This window comes from Suncus etruscus, chromosome 1 (genome assembly GCF_024139225.1).
Source record: "Suncus etruscus isolate mSunEtr1 chromosome 1, mSunEtr1.pri.cur, whole genome shotgun sequence".
Lineage (NCBI taxonomy): Eukaryota > Metazoa > Chordata > Mammalia > Eulipotyphla > Soricidae > Suncus > Suncus etruscus.
Genome location: NC_064848.1, coordinates 32,235,261 through 32,257,391, shown reverse-complemented (window position 1 = coordinate 32,257,391; position 22,131 = coordinate 32,235,261). Strand labels below are relative to the sequence as shown.

The window sequence follows — 22,131 nt, the reverse complement described above, 5'->3', positions numbered from 1 at the left end:
TTAGAAAAGGAGAATGAGTAAATAGTAATGTCTATTGAACTAGCCCAGAGCCAAGAATTTTAGGGATTTTCTTTAAAATAAAAAGTATATGATGGATGCTGGGAACAGGGGTGAAGGGAGGACAACACTGGTGGTGAGAATACCCCTGATTCAATGTCACTATGTACCTCAAATATTATTATGAAATATTTGTAATCCACGTTGGTCAGAATAAAAATTATTTTTTAAAGAAAAAGAGTATTTGATCATGAAGATGTGGTACATATGGAATACTATCTGCCTGAGACAATAGAGATGAGGACCAGAAGGCCTAGCAGGACTGGACCAGCTCATGATATGAAGCTCACCACAAATAATGGTGAGTGCAGTTAGAGAAATAACTACACTAACAACTATCATGACAATGTTAATGAGAGAAGTAGAATGCCTGTCTGGAATATAGGCAGAGGGTAGGGGAGGAGGGAGATGTAGGTATTGGAGGTGGGAATGTTGCACTGGTGAAGGGGGGTGTTCTTTTTATAACTGAAACTTAATTATAATCATGTTTGTAATCCAGGTGTTTAAATAAAGATATTATTAAAGAAAAAAGGCAAAACTTCCTTAGCCAGGTTTGTACTCAATTCCATCTATCCATATGGCTATAGCTCCAACCCTGCTAAAAATAAATAAAACTTGTCTGCTAACCTTATTTAAAATAGAAGTGAAGTCATGGTCAATGATTGAGGTAATGAAACCAAGCTGAAGTGCTTCCTTTAGTCTGCACTTTTGTGGGAGGGAAATAGGGCTATAAAACTAGACCCCTCTTGAGGCTTGGAAAGAAGAAACTGTCTGGGTCCTCTTGTGACACCTGAACCTCATGGTGATGCAGAATGAAAAGCATCCACTCAGGTGGTCGAGGAAAGCAGTTGGTTAGCACAACTAGGTGTAAAGTGTAGGGGAAATGGCTTTATAGCCATTTGGCTGAGATACTCATGATTGACAGGAAGTCTTCAGGTAGTGGGATAATATAAACAGATCTTACTTAATGAAGTAATTTATTTTGAATTGGCAGTGGTTGGAGCAACCTTTAGCACCAATGGATATAAAGTTCTCTTTTTTATGAGAACAATTTTGCCAACCAGGAGGGGCTGCAGGTAATAAAAATGTGGAGGCATCATCAATGCTTTAGAACTTCATTCATCATCAAAGGGGGTAGAATTGACTTGTGACAATAATATTTCCAGAACTGCTTTAATTTGTCTGAGTTCCTTAATTTCTGCAAGAAAATGTCTATCGTCCACATAGGAGAAAGGGGTGGGGAAGAGAATTTACATACCACTGAATTGGTGGGAAAGGCACTGAAATAAGGTCTTACTAAGTTCAGATAAGTACTATGCTAGTGGTATCTCAAAGTGTGCTTTTCACTATGAAATGATGAGTTGTATGTGAATTTGATTGAAAACATATTAACATTTGCATTGCTATATTTGTTTTGGAGGTCACACCCAGTGGTACCTTGTACAGTTCAGGTTCTACTTCTAGCTGTGTGCTTAGAAATGAACCCTGGCAGTGTTTGGGGGACAATATGTGATGCCACAAATTTGAACCAGGGTCATAGCTGCCATAGTTATATGAAAATAAAGTGCCTTATCTCTGTACAATCTCTCTGGCCCCTCATGCTTTATTTTTATGTGTTAAAATGGAGAAAGACATAGTAGCCAACACAGGTTAATTCTGGTGAAACATGAGTTCTGGAGTTGTCTTATCTGGATTCTAAAACAAATTATATTACTTACTGTGTGATTCTTTTTTTTTTTGTTTGTTTGTTTTGTTTTTGGGCCACACCAATGACACTCAGGGGTTACTCCTGGCTATGCACTCAGAAATTGCTCCTGGCTAGGGGGACTATAAAGGATGCCAGGGGACTATAAAGGATGCCGTCCTGAGTCAGCTGCATGCAAGGCAAATGCCCTACCGTTGTGCTATCACTCCAGTCCTGACTCTTTTATTTAAGGCAAGTTTCTATTTTTTTTGTTTTTGTTTTTTGAACCACACCCATTTGATGCTCAGGGGTTACTCCTGGCTAAGCCCTCAGAAATTGCCTCTGGCTTGGGGGGACCATATGGGATGTCGGGGGATTGAACTGCGGTCCTTCCTTGGCTAGCGCTTGCAAGGCAGACACTTTACGTCTAGTGCCACCTCACTGGCCCTAACAAGCTTCTATTTCTTAATCTGTAAATTGGGATGAGAGGGTGGCTAAGAAAATTTCATGACTTACTGGTTGTGGCAAGTGTTGAGAAGGGCCTGGATCTCTTTGAAATTTTCTTAAATATTTGTTAAAGAAGTAATTAAAAATAACAAATTAAACTTATAGTAGCATGGATATTTTGGGAAGGATAAATGGGAATAATAAGAATAGAGAACCAACAGTACAGATAGAGGTCATTTAGGGAGGAAATGCCTGGGTACAGGGAAGGCATGGGTCTCTTCCAGGAGGGCCAGTAGAACAGAGTGGATATTATCTTTCCTCTCTATTTTCTCCTAAAAGGAAAAATGTTATTGGGAGTCTTGGCCTATAGCCAGCCACTCATTAGTTTTCTGTATCCTCGTATTCTCTTACCTCTCTCATGGTCTTGCCATGTTCCTTAGACTAAACCAACAGAGAAATGTGCTTGATTAAGTAACTCATTACTGGAACCAACCTGACTCAGACAGAAAAGTGCCAGGGTTTCTCACTCTGCTTATTTTATTTAGTCCAGGCATAAGAAGCAGGAAGGTGAAAAACCAGAATTTTCTTAGGGTGTTGGAGGTGAGATGTGTGAGACAGGGGAAGGGATTTCAATTTAGAAAACTAGAACACTATGATTCTAAGAGGAAAAAGCCTTCAGTGAGTCATCGGACCTTAGCCCAGACAACTGCCTCAGGGAGACAGAGGGGCACAGATCTGCAGATATTACTGTTCCCAGTGACAGAAGAAAAAAACATGCCATTTGTGGTGCCTCTCCCATAGGGACAGACTTATGGTAAATACTCCTCCCAGAACTGAGGTCTGAGCTCTGGCCAAGTCACTGGTTTTGTTTACCTAAGTTTTCCCTTCTTACTCCCTAAAGATCTACTTCATTAATGTGTCCACTCTGTTCTCTGATTACCTTCTCCCCTCAAGCCATGAAGAAACTCAAGGGCCCTGACATCATAGAAAAGGAATAGGTATCACCCACATTTATTCCCTTCTCACCCTTGATGTCAAAGTCAACTAAAACTCCGTGGCAAGCCACTTCAGCTTTGAGTTAAATTTTCTGGGCCAGTAGGCTACTGAAGGGTCAGACTTTATGTATGGTAATTTTAGAAAATTGGCACTTAGGAGAAAACATATTGTGATGATAAAAACACTTCAGGCCCCCTAAAGATCTAGAATGAGAGCCTTGTTGAAAGGTGGTTCAAAGGTGGGTCCTTAGTTCTCTAATTTTAACTGTTTTTTACTTTGCCCTTTGTATTGCCCCAGCCTCTTCTGGATTTTCTGGGTCTTTCTTGAGTCTTGCTTTTTGGTCACTTGTGCTATCTTTTCCTTTTTTTACTCTCACTCAATCTCTCAAAGTGGCTGGCTAGCTAATTTGAGAATTCAAAGAAATCATAGAATGAGATTGCTTTTATGACAGGTGGGCTAACCTATTTCACAAAGTACATTTCTACTAAACCCATCCTTTTTATGGTGTATGTGTGTGTGCGGGGTAGTCAGCATAGACATGAAGACATGTTTGCTGGTTCATGATTATTATTATTGTTATTATTATCATATTATTATTATTTTGGAAGGAGAGTATTTTGAATCACACCTGGATTTTCTCAAGTATTAAGTCAGAGTTGTCTTTGCTCAGGGCAAGACTCTTAGTCCTTGCACTAGTCTCCAGCCCTGTGATGGAGATTTTAAAGCAGGGGGATCTTTGGTGGTCCTATCTTAAAACCAGTTTTAAAAACATGGCAAAGGAAAAGAGCATTTACAAATAAAAGGTGACCAAACATATGCAGATTTCTTTATGACATAGGAAACCATTGTCATTTAAAGTCATTAATGACAAATTGTAGTTTTGAAAGCTTTTCTACTGGGTTAATGGCATCTCTTTAAAAAATGAAAATTTTTGTGAGATCTCAATACAGCAAGAAAATAACAATCCTCTTGTGTCAGAACCCAGTTTTTCACTACTTTCCCTGCTTCTTAAGGAAGGTTTATTATACACAGTGTAGTGATTGGGCCTTTCTGTTTGGACAAAGTGGAAAAATACCCAAAAGACCAAGTAATGAAGCCAGAATGGCTAATCTTTAGCTCCATAATGGAGACTGAGTCAGAGAAGGGAGGGGAAGATGTGGTGAGCTTAGCAGATTGGCCTTTGGTCTGGTTTTGAGAGTAGGAAGAGGAATAAGATTTCAGGAAGCGGCTCTTTTCTGTGTGGAGTTTATTGCGAAAGACAGATTTTAAAGACGGACTGGCGTGCATTAAAATGCATTGCCACCCTCCTTATGTCTTCTTTAAAAGCTGAGTATAAATTTGAATGGCTTTGGAGGATATTTTTTTTTTTTGGAGTAATTTTTTCCTTGACAGACAGCTCTATCTTTAAACATGATTTCAAGATAAGGTGGACCACATATCTGTCTGGCATTCACAGAGAAGAAGAAAATATACACTGGGCAAATAGCAAGTTAGTTTTGATAAACCTAGAACAAGTGGACCAGAGCCTCTTCTCTCCTATCACTCACCTTACCTCAACCTCACTACATCTTTGGGCCCTGAGATACCTGCTCCTACTCCAGAACTTTCTGCAACCCTGCTGGAAATCACCTTCTCAATAGTCCCCACAGTTAATTTCCAGTGCTGGAATGCAGTGTACAACCCAGATTGGGTCATAATTTAGTCCCAGTCACTGACCACAGGGAAATGTAGTCTCTTTCTGGCTTCATGTCTGTGTTGCTCTGTGGTGGGAAAGGTGCTCTCAGCAGGGAGCCAGGCTGGGAAGAGTGGTTTGTGAATGGGGAACACTGAGGTTAGGTAACCGGATCCAGCTTCCTGCCTTGCCTTTGCCTGAACGTCTAGTTCCAGCCTAAAACCAACCTCTGAGGTGACTGTTTGCATTACCTGGATTTTCCTTTTGCCATCAGACAAAACTTGTTATGAATCTCTTGCTGTGCTGTAGTGAAACAGGGTGGAAGGATTCAAACCAGCTTGTTTAATTAGATTCTGGGTATCCTGCAAAGAATCACTTGAATTAGCCTGGGAGCAATCTTGGTTGGGGCAGGCAGATTTGCCAAGGACAATGCAGTTTTCCTGGAAATTCAGGGGAGTGAATTGTGCATGGCCCCACAGAGGCTGAACATTCAAGAGAATTCTGGGGTAAAGCCCCAATTTGGAGGTAAAACTCTGGCCCTAGAATGTCATGAGCTTGATGTCCACTGGTGGAAGTATGCATGTTTCTTGAAATTGTTTAAGGAACAAGCTGAGATAAACTCTTTGAGAATTTCCATATAGTCATGGCTGGGTTGGCAAAGAATTCTTTCATTCTCTTTATATGAACTCATAAAACAGACCCATAACTGGGGCTCAAAAGGCTAGAACATATGCAAAGGTTTCCTAAGCATTATTAGATGTGATCCTGAGGGTTCTCAGCACTTTTGGCCTAAATAGCACTATATTGCCTTCCCCGGGCATCAAATTGTCAGGTCCACACAGTAGACCAAATCCTGCAAAGAATGAGCTCCAGGTCCTTAAGTACTATTGGGGAGAGGTTCTCTATCCTCCAAATGAACAGATTTAAAACAATTTATCATGATTTTTTATTCTCTTCTCATTATTGCAATGTCTGTGCCACACTTGTGGTACTGGCAATTACATCGACAGTGATGCTGGAAACTGGAGTTGGCATGTAGACGTTCAAAGCCTCATTCAAACATGCAGACAGTTAACTATCGAAGCTGCCCTGGAAGTCCAGGCTCACTGATTTTTTCTTATTTGCAAGGCTTGTTTTGACAACTTGATAAAATTCAGGTAAGGATGAAAATCATCCTTAACTCCTATTTTAAATCTTTTCTTTATAAGGTAACAACTGTTAAGGATTAACATGTCCCCTTCCAGAATGTTTTCCACCAGAGACTTGCCTTTCATGCCTGAAATCAGGAGGATACAGAGTGCTGATGTTACTCTTTTAGGGTTTAGGAGGCACGCAGGAGTTGATTTATTGGGGCTGATGAATCAAGTGTGGTGAGATGCAGGGGCTGAACCCAGTTTTTTGTTCCAACTAGTGACTTTTATAGCCACCCTGCCTGGGTCTCCTGAGTTCTGTTTGCTTACAGATATTGTTTTAATGCAGTTTGAATAGAATCAAGTCACATGTGATTTAGCTCCTTTAAGACAGGTGATGAGACTCCTAGGCTGTACCTGGGCCTGCTGTGAGGCTAAAGGGAACCTTCAGTAGCTCCCCAGGGGCTGCATTCTGAGGAGCTACTTTTAGTTTTGGAAACTTGAAGGATTATTTTAGTGCTCTGGAGACTTATATAGCAGAAACACATAAGTATAAGTTCTGCTTGGGACAGTATTTTTTCCTTCCTGTTAGTCTTTCTAGAAGTCTTGTGGAGAAGCTAGGCCCTAGGTTTCTCATTGTTACCACAGGGATTTTAGGGTCAACTGTTCGTTGAGACTTGTAAGTTAAAAGTTTTGGAACAGAAGTAGTAGTATGTTACTATAATGATATTAATGCGTATAGTATTGATATACAAGGTCACTAAACCATCAGCACCAGAGTGCTCAGGAATTTCTACACTTGTTCTTTCTAGAGGCAGCATATTAATAAATCTGTTTATTTGTGAAGTCTCTCAGAGTAGAACCTCTGTCTTCCTTTTCCCATTCTTCAATAAACAATATCTTTTCAGTCTGCTTCTTAGTTGTCACATAACCATTATTAGTAGTAAAATACCCCATTGCTATTGAATAAATTGATTATAAATTAAGTCTATTATATTATTATATTATGACAAATAACAATTTTTATGGAATACCTACTATGCTTCAGGACACTTTTGAACACATGTTGAACAGAATAGACACTTCTGACTTCACAGTGCTTAGAACCAAAGGGAGAAGAAAGACATGAATGAGAAATGAATAAAACATTAGCTACCTTAGTCTTTAGATGATAATAAATAAAGAAAGCAAAGGGAAACAGAATACTGGTAAAGTGTGGGAACAGGTGGATCAATTAATGGGTTGTTCAAGGTAGATAGAGTCTACGAGCAGGGGAGAGTTGAGCAAAGTAGTGAAAGTGATGAGAAAATGAAGGACATTTCCAGAAGGAAAGACACTTTGACCATTGTTTCCAAGAAGATTTTCCATATTCTGTGATGCTCTCTTCCAGGCCAGACACAATTCATGGTAACAGTCTTAATACTTTGGGAAAGCCAGAAATACCTTACTAGGAAGAGACTAGAGAGTAAGGTAGGGAAACTAGAGAAGAGGGCCTGATTCATTTGCCCTGAAGAAACATTATCACCCAGGATGTTGACAGGTTTCCACAATGTCTGAGTAGGATGTAGTTGAAGAGGAATGTAGAATGATTCTGTGATACATGGTTGGAGTAGAGACTGGAACAATGTAGCTTTTAGTTTAGAAGTTCAAACACAATTGCTTATCTGCTCACCAATGTGACGAATTATTTAAAATAATTCTCCCCTAGGCCTGCTTCCCTCCTCCCTAAATAACCTTTTGACATTCCATCATTGGTAATACATTCTTTTGGTTTTCACTTTCTCTGTCTTTTTAATTTTTACTTTAATTAATGCATCAGAGAGTTGACATAGTTGAACATAATACATTTGTTTCCCGATAAGTGAGTCAAAATTATTATTAAAAATAGAAAAATAAAGGAAGAGGTTTTTGGAGTTGGGCAGGGTATTGTGGAAAAGGGCACTAAAGGTGTGTGTAGGGGTGAGACAGGGAGTCTGGAAAAGCTGCCAAGGTGTGTTTGAGTCCATTGATTTCAATTATAACCACTCATCAAGGGAGAGCAAGAGGTTTCTGTAAAGGTTTTGAAAGTTACCCCACAGATAAAAGGAAAGTAGTTGGGTCTTTAAAATCCCTAAAACCAGGGTGGGATATAGATTCCATAGTTTCTTCTTGATTTAAAAACTGAACCTGAAAGGTTTTGTTGAGTAGAAATCTCAATCATGATATTTCACTAGAGTTGCCAGTGTTCCAGGGATAAATGATTTATTGATGTTCCTGTGTTCTCTGCTCCTCTTGACACACACACACACACACACACACCACCACCACCACCACCACCACCACCACCACCACCACCACCACCACCACCACCACCACCACCACCACCACCACCAGAACATGACATTCAGTTTGTTCCCCTCCCAGCTCAATAATTTTCTCTAATCGCCTTTCTAAATATTTCATCTGGAGAGGACTCCTCCTTGCTTCTCATAGTCATGTGTTATGTTTGCCCTAGTAGAATGAGTAACACCAGGTGCAGTGTTGCATACCATAGATGCTTGGTGTTACTTACATGACTAACTGCTGAGGCATGATGAATAATTTATGTTTCATTTGTGTTAAGAAGTTTTTAAGAGGCTTGTATAGAGAATATTTCATTGAATACCGTTAACTATTAATAGGTATTTTCATTGTTTTAACATAAATAACATGCTCAAAATGAGGAACTTGACCCTACATCTAGTTTCTTCTAGGACCAATTATTATAAAGGAGATTTGGTCTTACCATAGTAGGAAATATAAACATGTCCTTGAATGTTTGTTTGGTATGTTCAAGACCAGCATTTCTCAACTTGGGGCTATATGGTTCTCTGTGAATACTGAGGATATTTCAAGGGAGTCACTGGTGAAAATCAAGTAAATGATGGGAATACAATATGCTACTAAAGAGGAAAGTGGTAGAAGAGGGTAGCTACAGGAAGAGAACATGGTCAGAAGAAAAGAATGATTTGGAAAAAAACTTTGAGAAACATACTACTGATAATAAAAATATCAGTTTGTCTTTGTTCTTATTATCTAACTTTCTAAATAAAAACAATTATCTGGAAAAATTCTTTTGATAGAAAAAAGAAAGGTCTAAAAAAGACTTTTAAGTATCAGGGTTAGGAGTGAAAGTACAGTGGAAGTGTGTGCCTGGCACACATTTGACCCAGGTTTGATCCATGGCACCTCATATAGACTCATCCCCCCTTCCTGAGCCCACCAGAGTGATCCCTATGTTCAGAGCCAGTGGTAAGCCCTGAGCAGTGCCAGGTATGGTCCAAAAGTCAAGGGGAAAAAAAAGAACAAGAAGTTAGTCTAAAATTGAATGTCCCCAAATTCTTGTGTCCACCCTATCAAATTTTGTAGAAATGAGCTGCATAATAAGAAATAACTTTACTCATCATTTATGCAAAAATAAAATAGTACATGTACACTGCAGCTTGTTGGGCATTTTGTAACCCATGATAACATTCAGTACTTAAGTCTAGTCAAGTAAATGGTTGCCAAATTTTAGTGGGCATAAAAAACAGTCAGTTTACTAGTAAAATGTGATGAGCTTTCACCTATCTTTTCATACACTAGTCATTCTGACTTAGGAAATCTGTATTTAGCATCACCTCAAGTTAAATAACATGCAGTAGACACATTAGCTCAGAGTCACTGAAAAAACTGTGTTCCTTCCTTGACTCAACACTTTAGTGACACCAATGAGGAACTTCAAAAGTCCCCACTTTGGGCATTCTCACCTATATTTTGGCCTCAGGACACTAAGTAAGAACACTGTGTAAGGAACACCATAGGCTCTTGTAGGCCAATGGCCAACATTCTTATCTCTGACTTGCATAGTGTGTCAAGTTTTCATTTATTTGAGTCCTGGGACCTAGGATGGCTCTTTTTTTTTATTTTTAAAGAACAAAACTTTCTTACTTGTTACAAAGATTACGTGCACTGTGTCTAGAGATCACTGACCTAAATGTCTTACTGGTGACTTCAAATGGTGTGTGGAGTTGTTACCGGTGGCCCAAATTCTGCACCTGCTTCTCTTGTTAAATATTTGCTGTCTGTCTGAAAGGGAAAAGGATATTTCACAATAAAAGCAAATTAGGATGGTTTTGGCTGATGTCTCTTTGTGACTGGTATGTGGTTTTGTTTTCTTGAGAACTGCACAATGGGAAGAAGTGATATCTATGTCTTCTTTTAATGGGCTATTCATAAAGAGCCTCTTAGTTCAATCTGCTCATTTAGTCTGTTCTGTAACTTTATGGAGGCTTTGTTTGCTCACCTGGAGCAGATGTACTTGGATTCCAGATGTTTTGAGGGAGCTTTTCTGTTTGGGCTGTATGTTTTAGGACAGCAATAGTTCTTTAAAAAGGCAAGAGACTTTGTAAGAAATTCTGATTACTTATTGTTTGGAAGTGTTTGTGATTCCTAAATAGGCATTTCATTAATAGATACCAAGTACCTTTTAGTTTGCTATGGACTCTATTGAGTTTAATTTGTTAATGCTTATTTAATATGCTTTCAAAGCTTACATTTTGCAATGAATTCTTTTATACTGAGATTTCCATACTTAGTAAATTAGTAATTACTAAATTAAATTACTAATTTAATTAATTAGTACTTATTCAATTACTTTTGATGACAATAAACACCCTCTGAAACTCATCTACAGAAAATATTTCTATATTTCTAAAGAAACCTGAAACAAGCAACTGTTAGTCAACATAAGGGTAAAAATGCCCTTAATCTTTTTTTTAATATTTTTTATTTAAACACCTTGGTTATAAACATGATTGTGGTTGGGTTTCAGTCATATAAGAGGACACCTCCCATCACCAGTACAACAGTCCCACCACCAATGTCCCAAATATCCCTCCTCCCCACCCTGCCCCCACCTGTACTCTAGACATTCTCATTGTTAGGATAGTTCACAATGTAGTTATTTCTCTAACTAAACTTATCACTTTTGTGGTGAGGTTCATGAAGTGGGTTGTAACTTCCAGCTCTCCTCTCTTTTGTCTAAAAATTATTGCAAGAATTTTTTTCATTTTTCTTAAAACCCATAGATGAGTCAGATCAATCTGCATCTCTCTCTCTCTCTCTCTCTCTCTGACTTATTTCACTCAGCATAATAGATTCCATGTACATCCATGTATAGGAAAATTCATGACTTCATCTCTCCTGATGGCTGCATACTATTCCATTTGTATATGTACCACAATTTCTTTAGCCATTCATCTGTTGATGGGCATCTTGGTTGTTTCCAGAGTCTGGCTTTTGTGAATAGTGCTGCAATAAATGTAGGTGTAAGGAAGGGATTTTTGTATGTATCTTTGTGTTACCAGGGTATATTCCTAGGAGTGGGATAACTGGATCGCAGGGGAGCTCAATTTCCAGTTTTTGGAGGAATCTCCATATCACTTTCCAGAAAGGTTGAACTAGTCAGCATTCCCACCAGCAGTGGATAAGAGTTCCTTTCTCTCCACATCCCCGCCAACACTGCTTGATCTCATTCTTTGTGATGTGTGCCATTCTCTGGGGTATGAGGTGGTACCTCATCGTTGTTTTGATTTGCATCTCCCTGATGGTTAGTGATGTGGAGCATTTTTTCATGTGCCTTTTGAAATGCCCTTAATCTTAAGAAAGTATTTTGTTAAGAAAAATTCCACCAAATATTAAATTGCAAAATAGTTGTTGTCCTCTATTGTAACCAATACAAATTATTAACAGTTACCAGGCAATCTTACTTTTTCTATAGTTCCTCTCTCACATCTCTGATTATTTGAAAGCAAATTCTAAGCATATAGGTATAAAGATTTAAGAATGTGCTTCTAGAATACAAAGACTGTAGTCATAAACACAATTACTACATACAATGCATAACGATAATACAGAAATTACAAAAATTCCAAAAACATCATATATTTGATCTGTATTCCTGTTTCCTTAATTGTCTTAGGGATGATCTCTCTTCTTTCTTGGCCTTATTTAATTACTTTATTAATAAATGCCATCTTCCACATCTTTGCTTTTTTGTGGTTTTGTTTTTCATGCTTTTGCTGAAGAAGCACAATTTGGATTTTTGCTGATTCTAGTTCCATGACTATTTTAAATAAAATAAAACTGATCATGTGTTCCGACTTTCCATTGAAATTCAGTACTAATGTGCTTACTCAACCTCTTGGTTTGTGCCTTTTTACTACACTTTAAAACCTCCCTCTTAACAATAGCATCATAATTACACATTTGTTTATCTCATACCCTGTGCAAAAACAATCTCAGGAAAGCAATACCCACACTTCTCTCAATACCATGATTATAGCAGTTAATTTGTGGTAATTTTGTTATGTAATTATTTTGTCTCTGGCTATGCACAATTAAATTCAGTGGTTTGCAGGTAAATGTTTAACAATCAGTATGTCACAAAGAAATAACAACAAAATCAAAATAAGGGAAAGCCTGATGGGTTGCTTTGCTGATTTCCTTGGTGTAAATACCCCTGCTGGGGCCGTTTTCAAGCTGTCAACTCATTCATTGAATGCTCTCTGGGGAAAGGCTGCTGTGCACAGCTGGACAGAAGCTGTACTTATTTCTCCAATTCACACTCAGGAAATTCCTCTGCTTAGAAGTCACTCAAATGGCTTTCTTACTGGGTGGATGTGCCACCAATCAGACACACACGTTTATTTCTTTCACTTTCTTTTAAAAGTTTTAGGTATTGCCTTTAAAAATTAATTTAGTTTAAAAATTATTATTTCAAGTCAACAAATATTCAAAAGAGTCTAGCTTATATTCTTGTCATCATCTTCCATGTTCTCATTCTCCCAGATTTCCCTAAATTCTGACATCCCTTTATTGTTCTTTTATTTGCTTTAATTTTATTGGTGTTGGGCCACACCAGTGGTGCTCAGAAATCTTCCTGGTGGGCTCATATAAACTGCCACAAATCAAACCCAGGTTGACCTTATGCAAGCAAACCTCCTAAAACTGTACTTTTGTTCTAGTCCTCAAGGGAAGTCTGGGCCTAAACCCAAATTCAAGTTTGCTGCATGGCAGGTTTGAATCTTACTACTGAGTCACCCATTTGCCCCATTGCCCTATTAATAAACAGTAATATTATACCTAAACACCTTTCTATGTCTTTCTGTTTTCAACAATTAGTCTGGGATTTTATGAATCAGTAGTGTATGAGAATACAACTTCATCATTTCCTTTCAGTGCAATAGTCTTTATTTTCTCAATGGATCATATTTTGTTGAACCAGTCTCCTATTCACAAATGATTAAGCTCATTTTAATTATTAAAACAAAGAAAAATAGTGAATGCTGACTGGCTAATTTATTTAGTAGTTTAAAACTTGGATGATAAGAGTATATAAAAGTAGTCCTTTCCTACTGTCTCTTTGATAGCTACTTCCCAGCCCCAGAAACTATCAAATATTTTATATGTGCTCAGCTTACCCACATGCAAATTTGTGCTTGCAAGGTTAGAAATGTCATTATCAATTTTATTGAGTAAAGAATTTTAAAGGGGAGAACTTAAATATTTCAATAAATGCCTGTCATATCATTGGACATGAGACTACATAATAGCCTTTTAGACTGTAGTTGGATTTCTTATTATCTGTGCACATGCATACTTCTTTTTTTTTTCACTTTTTTTTTATTATGAATTATGAGAACAAAAGATGCAAAGAAAGAGGATAAGGTAAAGTTACAGTGGAAGGACAATCACCCATAACATAATTATCTGAAGAAGTCCCCTTGCTGATATCTTAACTTTGAACTTTCACCAAAGAAAGTTAAGATAAATAAAACAGAATCCATGTGCAATTACTTTTTCCCTCAAGTCCCCAGATTGTAGCACATTATAATATTTCTTAACAGCACACAAGGCAATCTAAAGCCATCAAACTTACGTAACTCCTTAAACATTAGAGGCATAGTATTTTTTACATTTCCATGTACATGCATATTAGCTTAAGTTAACCTCAAATTTTAAGTGGGTGTGTTTTAAGGATTAGAGTCCAAGGAGCACAGTAAAAACGGTGTTAGAGTGGCAATTGTTGTTTGCATAGGCCCACCAAAATATGAGAGGAATGGAAAGGAATAGCCTTGGCCTAAATACAAAGAGATCCTACCCCTGAAGTTTCCTGGCATAAGACCAGCTCTAGGCCTCAGGAAAGTTATCGTTCGCTCCAAGACATTGTCCGTAGCGCCAACACACTTATCACACAGTCTCTGTTGTTGGTCTCATGTTTCTGTATTAAAGATTCTGGAATCTGCATGTCTTACATTGAAGTCATGATGTGGAGTGCCTTCTCATTTCACCTCACCATGAAAGGGGAATGCAGGAAGCCCTGTCCTGTAAGCAGGTTGTTGTTGTTAAGTCTTCTCAGTGTTAAGGGAAGTCTCTTTTGAGCAGGACGATGTCTGAGCAGTGGTAGGGTCTTCCGTGGTAGAGGATTGCTTCCAGGTGATGTTATAGACAAACCTCACCATAAAGGGGCAATACAGCAAGCCCTGTCCAGTAAGCAGGTCATTGTTCTTGTTGTCTTCTCAGTGTTAAGGGATGTCTCTTTTGAGTAGATCGATGTCAGAGCAGCTGTAGGATCGTCCCTGGTACAGGAATGCCTCCGGGTGATGTTATATACAACCTTGGATGTTTTGTAAATGTCTTCTGTAGATCAAGGGGTAAATGGAGAATGCCCATTCTTCTGAGGCCTGTGCCAGGTCTTTATGTCAATGTTCAGGGCGTAAGGTCTCATTGCACTACAAGATTTGTGTGTTCCCATATCTATTAGATAAGAACTTATTGGTATGTATAGTATTTTCCCATGTTAGTGTGCCTACGCAAACAAGATATAAAGCCATGTGGTGCTATCAGATATATGGGGGCATAAGAAATGCATACTTCTTTTTACCATTTGATCATAATAGTAGAATTCCAACAGTATTTGTTAGATTACTTTGGATTGAAACAAGGAGTTGTGATCTGAGAAGAATAATCACTTTCATCAGCAGCAGCAAATGATAAATTTTCTCAAATTATTATAGTCTAATAAGAACAAATGGTAGCAATGTTGAGCATTAGATAAAGCAAATTAAACAAGCAACCATTTTCTTGTATCTTGAATTAAGTTCAGATACATCTTTGGAAATGTATTAAATTACATGGTTTTCTTTATGAGAGGTAGTATAACTGGTACAGTACTAAAAAGGAAAAAAATGTTCAACATCCCATCATATTAACTAGCAATTGCCAATATTACATATTGTACAGAGTTGTTGAAAATGTATAGGTATCTTGTAGGGAGAAAGTGAGAATATGAGAGTTCTTTGTCTGTGGTATTTTACTTCTGATTTGTTCCACTGGTTGTTACCCTGAGTCTTCTGGCCTGCGTATGGGTCTCTCACACTGAATCATGGATAATTCAAGAGAGTTTATGATGGGGATAGTAATTGTGTCTTTCAATGCCAATGAAAAGGCAGTGCAATTTTCTTGATTTTTTTTAGCTGCCTTAGTCTGCTGGAATATAGTAACCAGGTCATAGAAGACTCAAGGAACATTGGGTAATAGTTCACATGAGGAGGACCAATAGCTAGCAATGTCAGGCTCATGAGTTAGTTTATGCATAGCTCCTCTAGCCCCAGTCAGACCACAGAAAATGATGACATCACTGTTTGCATCTGACTTCAACATGAGAGACCAAGTCAGAACTACCCAGCTGTCCCAAACTTCAGATCCAGAAAGAAATAATTAATATCGTTATTATAAAGTTATGTTGGGGGATGGGGATAGGTGCCTTAGACTCAATACAAGGTAATAAATACACTATATAATTCACAAATTAGTAAACAAATTATCACAATGAATTTAAGATAGGCATTATATAAAATAATACAGATTGCCTTTTCTTGATTTCTGGTTAATGAAAGGAAAAAGTTCAATATAGTTATAAGAGAAAAATAGAAATTATTTTCAGTCTCAATAGGTTCAGTTAAATGGGTCATATTATATATCACTTGAATTTAGATAAATTTTATTTAAAAACCCAAGACACAAAAAAGAAAGAAATTTGCCTCAGTTATAAAACTTCTAAGTGGTAAAAGTAGTATTAGAATACCTCTGTTGATCTTAACTGTATGTCATCTTTCTGTGTTTAGCTAATCTAAAATATGGAATTATTTCTTGTAACAGTGATTTAGTTTTCTTTGTATAAATTCTTCATCTCTTTTTTAAAAACTGATTCCTAGATACTTCATTTTCTGAGGCACAATTGTGAATGGTACTGTTTTTAAATTTGTGTTCTATATAGTTATTTTCATATTGATAAGCCATGGATTTCTGTGCTTTGATTTTGTAGCCTGCCACTTTACGGCACATGTCTACTGTTTCTAGGAGCTTTTTGGTAGAGCCTTTAATGGAGAGAGAAAAATACATTTTTTCATAAAAGAGATACAGATGATCAAAACACATCACACTTATTAAAGACAGGACATGTTGGTGGAAATGTGGGGAAAAAGAAACCTTTGCCACTGTTGATGGGAATGTCAACTGGCCCAGCCTTTTGTGAAAGTAGTATGGGGTCCTCAAAAAGCAAAAAGAAACAACCTAGGATTTGAACCTCCATAACATACAGCAATTCCACTTTTTGACATTTACCTAAAGATCATAAAAACTCTATTAAGACAACATATCTGCATTCCTAATTCATGATTGTACTATTCACAGTAGTCAAAATTCAAGAACAGATGGTTAGATAAAGTGAAAGATGGTTGGATAAAGTACAGTACATATACACAATAGAATACTAAGCTATTAGAAAAAATAAAATAAAATATTGCAATTTTCTTCTTTGTAGATGGATCTATAGCATATTGATTTTTGGATTTCCTCTTCATTGATTTCTGTTCTAAGCTTTGTTATTTTCTTCTGCATACCTAATTTCGCTTCATTTTGTTGACAAGTTTCTAGTTTTATAAGCTATGTCATTAACCTATCTATGTAGGCCCTTTATTCCTTCCAAATGTATGCTTGCAAAACTATAAATTTTCCTCTTAATACCGATTTTCTGTGTCTCACAAATTCTGATAATTTGTGTCTTTATTTGCATTTGTTTCCAGGAATCTTTTGATTTCTCTTTGATTTTATCTTGACTCACTGGTTGTTCAGTAGTAGTGAACTGTTTAACTTCCAAGTGTTAAAGTTTTTCCTTTGTGTCCCTTTCCATTTTACTTCTAATTTCAGTCATTGTGATCTGGGGAGATAGCCTGTGCAATTTTTATCCTCTTGACTTTATGAAGGTATGTTTTATGGACTACCATGTGGTCTATCCTGAAGAATGAAGCATGTGCATTGGAGAAGAATGTATATCCAGTTTTCTGGGGTGGAGTGTATTATATATATGTATATATATATGTATATATATGTATACACACATATATAATATATCTACTAGGCATCTTTCTGCCATTTCTCCTTTCAGAGCTAGTATATTCTTGTTGGGTTTGTTGGGTTACTGATCCTACCCTAATCAATAATTGTACCCCACACTAGGGTGTGACCTGGTGATAGTATATTGGATTATTCTTTACTTGGTATTCTGCTCCCACCCTAGGGTGGTGTAGTATATGAAAATATTTCCATAAGATTATTCTTGGAATTGTTGTATATAAAAATATTTCCTTAAGAGTGTTCTTTCTCTCCACATCCCTGCCAACACTGTTTATTCTCATTCTTTGTGATGTGTGCCATTCTCTGTGGTGTGAGGTGGTATCTCATAGTTGTTTTGATTTGCATCTCCCTGATGATTAGTGATGTGGAGCATTTTTTCATGTTTTTTTTTTGGCCATTTGTATTTCTTCTTTGTCAGTGTCTGTCCATTTCTTCTCCCCATTTTTTGACGGGATTAGATGTTTTTTTCTTGTAAAGTTCTGCCAGTGCCTTGTATATTTTAGAGATTAGCCCTTATCTGATGGGTATTGGGTGAATAGTTTCTCCCACTCAGTGGGTGGCTCTTGCATCCTGGGCGCTATTTCCTTTGAGAAGCAGAAGCTTCTCAGCTTAATATATTCCCATCTATTAATCTCTGCTTTCAGTTGCTTGGAGAGTGAAGTTTCCTCCTTGAATATGCCTGTAGTCTCAATGTCCTGGAGTGTTTTGCCTATGTGTTGTTCTATATATCTTATGGTTTCGGGTCTGATATCGAGGTCTTTAATCCATTTGGATTTTACCTTCATACATGATGTTAGCTGGGGGTCTAAGTTCAATTTTTTGCAAGTGGCTAGCCATTTGTGCCAACACCACTTGTTGAACAGGCTTTCTTTGCTCCATTTAGGATTTCTTGCTCCTTAATCAAAAATTATGTGATTGTATGTCTGGGGAACATTTTCTGAGTATTCAAGCCTATTCCACTGATCTGAGGGCCTGTCCTTATTCCAATACCATGCTGTTTTGATAACTATTGCTTTGTAGTACAGTTTAAAGTTGGGGAAAGTAATTTCTCCCATATTCTTTTTCCCAATGATTGCTTTAGCTATTCGAGGGTGTTTATTGTTCCAAACAAATTTCAAAAATGCCTGATCCACTTCTTTGAAGAATTTCATGGGTATCTTTAGAGAGATCACATTAAATCTGTATAATGCCTTGGGGAGTATTGCCATTTTGATAATGTTAATCCTGCCAATCCATGAGCAGGGTATGTGTTTCCATTTCCGCGTGTCCTCTCTTATTTCTTGGAGCAGAGTTTTATAGTTTTCTTTGTATAAGTCCTTCACATTTTTAGACAAGTTATTTTTAGTCAAGATATTTGAGTTTGTGTGGCACTATTGTGAATGGGGTTGTTTTCTTAATGTCCATTTCTTCCTTATTACTATTGGTGTATAGAAAGGCCATTGATTTTTGTGTGTTAATTTTGTAGCCTGCCACCTGCTGGTGGGAATACAGTCTAGTTCAACCTTTATGGAAAGCAATATGGAGGTTCCTCTGAAAACTGGAAATCGAGCTCCCATACGACCCAGCTATACCACTCCTAGGAATATACCCTAGGAACACAAAAATGCAATACAAACCCCCCTTCCTTACACCTATATTCATTGCAGCACTATTTACCATAGCAAGACTCTGGAAACAACCAAGATGCCCTTCAAAAGACGAATGGCTAAAGAAACTGATACATATACACAATGGAATATTATGCAGCTGTCAGGAGAGATGAAGTCATGAAATTTTCCTATACATGGATGTACACGGAATCTATTATGCCGAGTGAAATAAGTGAGAGAGGGGCCGGAGAGATGGCATGGAGGTAAGGCGTTTACCTTTCATGCAGAAGGTCATCGGTTCGAATCCCGGCGTCCCATATGGTCCCCCGGGCCTGCCAGGAGCAGTTTCTGAGCACAGAGCCAGGAAAAACCCCTGAGCACAGCCGGGTGTGACCCAAAAATCACAAAAAAAAAAAAAAAAAAAAAAAGAAATAAGTGAGAGAGAGAGAGAGAGAGAAAGAGAGAGAGAGAGAGAGAGAGAGAGAGAGAGAGAGAGAGAGAGAGAGAGAGAAACGCAGAATGATCTCACTCATCTATGGGTTTTAAGAAAAATGAAAGACATTCTTGCAATAATAATTTCAGACACAAAAGAGAAAAGAGCTGGAAGTTCCAGCTCACCTCAGGGAGCTCACCACAAAGAGTGATGAGTTTAGTTAGAGAAATAACTACATTTTGAATTGTCCTAATAATGAGAATGTATGAGGGAAATGGAGAGCCTGTTTAGAGTACAGGCGGGGGTTGTGTGGGGAGGAGGGAGATTTGGAACATTGGTGGTGGGAATGTTGCACTAGTTATGTGCAACTCTCGGTGAGGGACCCCTGACCCGCGGGGGTGTGGGAATGAGGGTCACTTGTAATTTGTGGGTTTACTCGAGCAGGTCCAATCTGTGAAGAAAATTTGCGAGGTTAGTAAGAAAGACCCTTAAGGCAACTCACGCTGTTCAAAAGGGGTTTATTGCCCGGGGAGATCAGCTTTTAAAGGCAAAATAGGTCATGGGGAGGTGTTACAAGTTTCCACCAATTACAATTGCAAGCACTCATTAGCATAAACTGGGGGCAGGTAATAGGGAGGGGTAAAGAGGTAGACCTGAGCACATGTTTGTACTGGAAGCACGAGTTTATACTGAAAGCACAAGATCCAAACAGGGTCTTATAAATTTTACTCAGCAAGCATAAATAAAACATCAGCTGTAAACACATTAATCTTTTGCTAACACAAAGGCAAGTTGCTCTATATGGGTAATTTTCTCTTTGGCTGGGTATATTGTGCTGCTTTGAATTATAGTGTTTGTCTATTTCCTTTGTCCTCAGGGCATGGGTGCCTCTGGTCACGTGGGTAACAAGGTCAGGGATTTCTGAGACACTCTTTTGTTCTAGATTCCATCAGCTCAGCTCCCCACAGTTATGGGTGGTGTTCTTTACATGACTGAGACCCAAACACAATCATGTATGTAATCAAGATGTTTAAATAATACATATATATATAAAGTGTTCTGTGACTATTGCCCCACCTAGACCTTCCAGGTGGGGGCGCTGTTGAGTTGGCAATAAATAGCTTGTGGACAGGGGAAAGGGGGTCTTTTTGCAAGAGCTGGGAGCAGGCTGCAAAAGCAAGCTGTCTCTCTTCGCCCAACCTTTTACACCCTAACCCTAACCTTCTTGTCTGTGGACTATTATTTGCTGCGGATAAATATTACCAAGATCTCCCCCTGAAAGGGTACAAGGGAATGGGAATTAATTTCTCATTCTGGGAACTATTTGTGGATTCACAAACACCCAACAAAGAATTTAACAGCACAGATTCACAGCAGGGTGGTACCTGATTCTTGTCAATAAAAGCAAAGCTCTGAGGAAGGCTGGGGCTCATTCTTCGGTCTTCTTCCACTGAGCTGCACTCCATCTTAAGAGCAGAAAGCTTTGTAGTTTGAATTCTTTGCTTGAGCACTAGATTTTCTGAACCCATTCTTGTACCTTTCTACTGTGTGAATTATTTATTGTGGATCTCTACAACTGGAACTGTTCCCCCTGACCTAATCGGACAGGGGAATGGGAACTACCTTTTCTGTCTGGTAGTTCGGTGGGAATCAAATCTTAATCAATCTCCTAGAGAACGTGACACTTCAGGGTTTACTTATCAAGGGGTGACAAGGCAATGTTAAGGTCTCCTATTATTATTGTATCACTATTGATGCCATTTTTTAAAATATGGAATGCTTCACGAATTTGCGTGTCATCCTTGAGCAGGGACCATGCTAATCTTCCCTATCGTTCTAATTTTAGTATGTGTGCTGCCGAAGTAAGCACTGATGTCTTTTTTTTAGATTTTTCAACATTGTATTAAATATTTTGCTGATCACTCCTTAGGTGTGTATATGTTTAGGAGTATGATTTCTTCCTGTTTTATATATCCCTTGATTATTATGAAATGTTCATCTTTGTCTCATAACTTTCTAATTATAATGTTCATGTCATCTGGTATTAATATGGTCGCTCCAGATTTTTTTTTACAGGGGTTATTTGCTTGAATATTTGTCATCCAACCTTTGATTTTGAGTTTATATTTGTTCTGCCTATTCAGATGTGTTTCTTGTAGGCAGCAAGTATATATATGGTTGTTATGCATTTTTTTTTCCAGCTTACTGATTTGGTCCTCAGCTGCATTACTCTGTTGGAGAGGCTTTCTAGTGAGGTTTTCATTTAGCCTACCAATTTTTTAGATATGTTATTTTAGATTGGTGTTTTCTGGTTTATATTTTTATATACTCTTAATTCTTATTTGTGGTTTGTTCAGCTCAATCCAAGCTTTTTTTGAGTTCTATGAGCATACTCCATATTTCTTCTCTAAATGTCTTATCTGAGAGACTAAATATGTGGTTGAGACTTTTAGGGTCATCAGAGTTGCCATCTTCATTCTCTATGCATGGTATTGGCCTTCATGTTTCCCCAATGTCATGCTTGTAGTGTGGTGTTTTCTTCATGTTGTGCTAGGGTTCATGAGATTTGTGCAGTCTCGAAGCAAAGACTAAAGGCCATGCTCATCTGGCTTGCCCTCCATGGACAGGGCAGCTCACCTCTGAAT

The 22,131-nt window shown here is 38.0% G+C and overlaps 1 non-coding gene across 1 annotated transcript; it reads right to left on the bottom strand.

Annotated features, from left to right (window-relative positions):
* Positions 1 to 21,251: 21,251 nt before the first annotated feature.
* LOC126027798 (U6 spliceosomal RNA) lies at positions 21,252 to 21,356 on the bottom strand. The gene has a single exon (XR_007502328.1). It is a non-coding gene; the product is annotated as a U6 spliceosomal RNA (small nuclear RNA).
* Positions 21,357 to 22,131: the final 775 nt, after the last annotated feature.